The sequence below is a fragment of the Pristiophorus japonicus genome, chromosome 10, assembly GCF_044704955.1.
Source record: "Pristiophorus japonicus isolate sPriJap1 chromosome 10, sPriJap1.hap1, whole genome shotgun sequence".
NCBI lineage: Eukaryota > Metazoa > Chordata > Chondrichthyes > Pristiophoridae > Pristiophorus > Pristiophorus japonicus.
The window spans coordinates 139,279,888-139,285,887 of NC_091986.1; positions in this window are offsets into that span (position 1 = coordinate 139,279,888).

Here is a 6,000-nt window from a genome sequence, read left to right on the forward strand (position 1 = left end):
TCTTGCTGCTGCTATCCTGCCTGCCTCGTATGGGTCCCATGGGCGACCTGTGCGAGCACCTTCCCTTGCCAGCAGGTCTGCCTGCTGGTTACCTTCCCCCCCATATCTCTTTATTGGCTCCTGCAATCCCTTTTAAAATGCCCATCTTTCCCGCACCCGTAGCACACTCCCTCCTTATCAGACGAGTGGCCACCCTCCTGGTGCCATTCTCTTTTGGGAATCGGGTTGGGTTTTACTTCATTTACCCGACCTTTGGAGGTTTTCTCCTCCTCCCCTCCTCCATTCCTTTGGACCAGTGCCAGTTGCCTGACCACTGCATCCTCGGTGAGGTTGGGGTCCCGGGAATCGAATCACAGTTCTGCCCTGGCCTTGAGCTGGGGCAAGCAGTTTGCCACCAGCATCCTCAGCCAGCGGCCAGTCTGAACCGCGGAAAGATTCGCCCGGTCGAGGAGCTCCCCACAAGCTGCGTGGTATACCACCCACAGCCTGTCCGCAAACGCCTGCGGGGTTTCCCCTGCGAGCTGCCTTGTCCTTTCGACCCGTTCGAAAGGACTGCCATCATCGAAGCCCATAGCCTCAAGGTCAGCCCTCTGGACCTCAGTAAATGTACGCTGTCCCCTCCGACATTCCGCCGGTAGGGCCTGGTACAATTTGCTGTCCAGAGAGAAGAGCAGCAGCTTGGCTGTCTCTTCCTCGTCACACCCATTAATTTCCCCTGCCTGCATCACCTCCATGAAGTGGATAGACGGGTCCCCGCTGCGAGTGAGTTTGGCCAAATGGGCCACCATGGCCCTGAGTGATTGAATTCCATGAGGAATAATAAAGTCGCTCTCCAGCGCTCCCCGACCTTGGCCACCTCTCTGTGGAGGACCGTACTTGCGCTGCCTGACCGGGCACATCCGCCCTGGTTCAGGATCTGTCTGCGCTGGTCCCTCTACCTCCGGCTGTCCCACCATACTCGGTGCAGCAGACAGTGCCTGGTCGCCTGATCCAGCCCTTAACTGACCCTCGGCTGGAGCCTCACATCCCTGCTGCCAAACAGGACACATTAGTCCTGCCCCCAGCCCTGGGTATGCTACTACCTGCGTGCCCCGCCCCTCCTGGTACCCCACCGGACAAACCACCGGTGCCTCAGGAAGTGGTCGGGCGCCTCTTGCCTTTGGATTCTCCTCTACCCCCCAATACACTCCTTTGTCCCCTGTGGACCCTCCGGGTCCTATCAGGGCGACCATCCCCTTTGCCTGGGATAGAGCGTGGGTGAGAGTTTTAATCCTCTCCTGGCAGGGACCGTGATCTGCAAACTCACTGCTACTGGCCACTTTATAGGCTGCCTGTACGTCTTTTAGTTTATTCTCCAGTTCCCAAATTTTCTGGGTGTACCGAGAGTTCTGTTCCTGGAGGGACCCCTCACTACCCTTGGCCTCAGTGACCTGACACTAAAGATAGTCCCGGCTATTTCGGAAGGTCTCCTCCAACTGCCGGTTCCTTTGCTGCTCCCCAGCTAATTCAGCCAGCAGGTTGTCCCCAACCACAGCCCGGATAGCAGAGAGCTCCTCTGATTTCTGAAGACTCTGTTCCAAGTCCTTCACCCGCTGGTCGAGCTTTCGGACTTGGCGGGTGAAGCAGATAAGCCAGATTGCCTTTTCCACCCTGTGGTTGTGGTCCTTCCCTGCTGTCCATTGAGCAGCAGCATCCACTGGGCGCTCTGCCCGAGTGAGGGCTTGCACCCAAGGTTTGGTGAGGTTCCCCTTGCCAAAAATGTATGAGGAAATTCTCTCCTCCATTTTAGTTTCCTCTCTTATCACCTCATCTGTTATATTAACATCTCCTGTTTGCTTATGTCCCTTCGTGGTCGCCATGTTCTGTAAGGAGTTTTCACAGGGTTGTTGTGCCTTGGGTGTCTCTCTCTGGGCTTCTGCCCTCACAGCCTATGCCTGGCCTGTGAGGTACCCTGAGTGCTGCAAGAGCACCCCTGAAGAGACTGTGTCCACAGCTTATGAAGGGGGTTTTGAGACTCGTGCATCCCCACAGCTTATGCCTAGCCTGTGAGGCACCTGTGAGTGTCAAACACTCCTAACCCCTTCTTCCCTAGCCTGTGACACACAGTTGAGCGTTTTCGAGGTGCTCCTAGCTTCCCTTACATGGTTCTGACATAAGACTCACGATCAGGAGATGTAATACAATAGAACTGAGACAAGGTGATTCCAAGAGGAACTTTAGGCTTCCAATTTATTTGACAAGGTGTAACTCAACAAACAGCAATACACCAACAAAACAATCCCCCTAAATCCCACTAAAACGGACCCAACGGAAATCTTTACACTAGTTTAGCAGTACAATGCCCAATCTCCCACCTTTCCTGGCCTAACCGAGTTGGGAGTTCTGGGGACCAGAGGCTATACTCACTACTGTGCCTTCCGCAGTCTGGTGGTTTGTTTCTTCTATCTTCGGTGTCTTCGGACACTGGTTTTCCTTCAGTGTCGAGAGGCTTGCTGGTTGTGGTTGTTGGATGACGAGGGCAGAGAAAATCATCACTCCTTTTTTCACTACGTCAGAAACCCCTTTTTTATAGCCAGATTATCCAGTCCGCCTCTCCTGCTGAAGTCGATTCTTCTCATTGGTGGACTTTTTGATTTTGAAAAATGCAGCAGTTTTAGATTGGGTTTTTTTTTTCCACTGATGTTAACCTACTCAAGGTTTGAGTGGGTGTTGATTGCATTGGCCTTCTGTAGCCATTGTGCTAGTCTGGCCTGAGCCAGATATTTCTATGCCTGATGAAAAGGGTGTTGGAATATGTATGTGGCATTGTTTAAATGCTAATGTTTTCAAGGGGCAAGTTTTGAGGGTATGCAGTTCCCAGACAATTTGATTCGTTCCAATGTCCAAACTGGCCCTTTTGATATTGACCCCACCCCTTTTCTTGCAGACCCAACATACACCTTTTTAAAAATCCCAAATTCGATTAAAGTTCGTAGTTTCTTCCATGTGCACTTTAGGATTTCAAACTTTCTGGTAGATAGTTCCAAATTAAATTCCCTTTCCGATGAGTCCAAACACTTGGGGGGGTCGTCTCCATGAATGCACCCCCTTTTATCCCCTGCAGGCCTCGTCTGCCCTTTTAAAATTAATTTGTGTCCCAAAGTTTTCCTTCCATCGGTTTCAATTCACAGCCCAGACTGATCCCACAGCCCTTTTCCTTCTGGGTAAAATGAGGGGGTTTTTGTCCTCTCCTACATGACTGAAAGCCTGTGGGCCATGCTTTCCACACAGGGCCTACCCAATGTCCTGGTGAGTGACAACGGGCCATGTTTTACCAGTTCTGAGTTCAAAGAATTCATAACCTGTAATGGGATCAAACATGTCACATCTGCCCCGTTTAAACCAGCGTCCAATGGTCAGGCAGAGAGAGCAGTGCAAACCATGAAGCAAGGCTTGAAGAGGGCAACTGAAGGCTCACTGCAGACTCGTATATCCCGAGTCCTGCTTCGCTACCGCACGAGACTCCACTCGCTCACTGGGATACCACCTGCTGAATTGCTCATGAAAAGGGCACTTAAGACAAGGCTCTCGTTAGTTCACCCTGATCTACATGAACAGGGAGAGAGCAGACGGCTTAACAAAATACATACTATGATAGCGCAAATGTGTCACTCGAGATTGAAATCAATGATCCTGTATTTGTATTGAATTAGGGACAAGGTCCCAAGTGGCTTCCCGGCACGTGGTCAAAGAGGGGAGCAGGGTGTTTCGGGTCAAACTTTCAAATGGACTAATTCACCGGAACCACTTGGACCAAATCAAACTCAGATTCACGGACTATCCTGAGCAACCCACCTTGGACCCTACCTTTTTTGATCCCCCAACATACACACCAGTGGCAACCGGCAAGGCCAGCTACACAGCAGCCCAGAGAGGGCCCAACAATTGTTTTAACAACACCAGCTTTCACACCGAGATGATCAACCAGGGCAAGAAGGGCCCCAGATCGACTCACATTGTAAATAGTTACACTATTGACTTTGGGGGTGCGTAGTGTTGTTATACAGGTAAACTTGTATTTACGCTGTACAGCCACCAGAGGGCTCATCCCCTGGAGTCCCAAGGGATCCCATAATCTCTTGGGAGAACAGGTATTTAAGGAGGCCTCACAGGTTGGAGAGGCACTCTGGAGACCTGCAATAAAAGACTAAGGCCACACTTTACTTTGAGCTCATAGTGTTCAGTTTGACTCTTTCTCCATACATAACATCACCAATGTAACTTCACGCAAAGCGTTCATTTATGAGCTGCTGACACAAGAGTTTTTCAGCTGCCTAACGGCCACGGGGCTTTTCCAGTCTTGCGAGGGGGCATGGGAACATGGGTTCATCGCCAGGCTGATTGGCCTCCCCGAGGTCTTCTTCATCATCCTCCTCCTCATCCTCCTCTTCCACCTCCTTTCTCACCTGAGGTGGACCGGCGGTCCCATTTGGCAATTGTTGTCCTCTCCTCATAGCTAGGTTATGCAACATGCCGCGCACCACAATGAACTCAATGACCTGCTCAGGGTGTTATTATACGTTGCCTCCTGAGTGGTCCAGGCATCTGAAGCACTGCTTAAGCACTCCAATTGTCTTTTCCACGACATTGCATGTAGCTATATGGCTTTCATTGTTGCGCTTCAGCTTCCGTCTGGGGCTTACACAGGGGGGTCATGAGCCAGCTGGCCATATCCTTTATCCCCCAGCATCCCACCGTGACGTTGTGGCTGAATGTTAAATAGGCCAGAGACAGTGCTCTCACGCCAGATGTGCGCATCATGGGGATGCTGCCTAGAAAATTTGCATTTACTGCCATGATTATTTGCTTGTGGTCGACAACGAGCTGCACACTCAGGGAGTGGAATCCCTTTCAGTTCCGAAACACCTCTGCATCCTGAAGGAGGCAAAAGTCGTGGGAAACACCCCTCCCCCCACCCAGTGTTTGGACTCATTGGAAAGGAAATTTAATTTGGAACTATCTACCAGAAAACTTGGAATCCTAAAGTACACATGGAAGAAACTACGAACTGTAATCGAATTTGGGATTTTACAAGACAAATTTAGTCTGTGTGGGCAGACCTAGAGAAACTAAAGGGGTGACTATCCTACACGGAAACCAGTTTGAGTATTAAAGCTGTCTGGGGTATTGAAAATAAAGTAGATGGTCTAGAAATTGTGGATACTCGAAAAACCTTCTCCGCAAGAGACATCAACTTAGCATCAATCAATTCCGAGATAGCCAGCCATCACCCTGGGCAGGACACCAATTCAGCCCATACATAATAACAAAAGGCCCAATCCAGCCTGCATGCAAAACCGAAGCACAGACAGACATTGCAAATGCCAAGCTAATATTTTCATCAAGGAACAGATTTAGAAGATCAGCACATGCGAAACAAGTTAACATTTTAATGAGCCCGCCAAAATATGACAAAGAATTATCGGGCCCGCCAAAATTAAACAAAGCATTCTGGACTGATTTGGTGTGAAGATTAGGACAACTCAAAAGTATAACTGGCTCCTGTTTTAACAAAGGGCATGCTTGTGCTATGGTATGCTATGGTATGCTATCCACACAACAGCCTAACATCAAGAAGGGAGAGCGACCACCACAGCAGTTGTAACTAACTTCTCCAGCCTCGACATCCTGAAATCGAAAAGGAAGGAAGAGCATCACCATCGTGGCAGCAACCAACCATGGCCAACATGGTACCACCAAAAACACCACGATCGACCGATTTTGAAACAAAATTCTACAAGGAAGAAACCAAAAAATCAAAAGTTTCCATTTTACAATCTAAGCCCTGACTACCAACAGGTGAAAACATTACCTAAAGAGACTTTGAACCTATTTCTAACGAAGGAAAGCAGGTACGTACCCCATAGATCCAAAACGTGCCCTACCGCATCAGCGGACACCACCCAACTGAAGACTTTGAAGTGAGAAGTCCTCTACGACATCCGGGGTACGGCAAGCAGA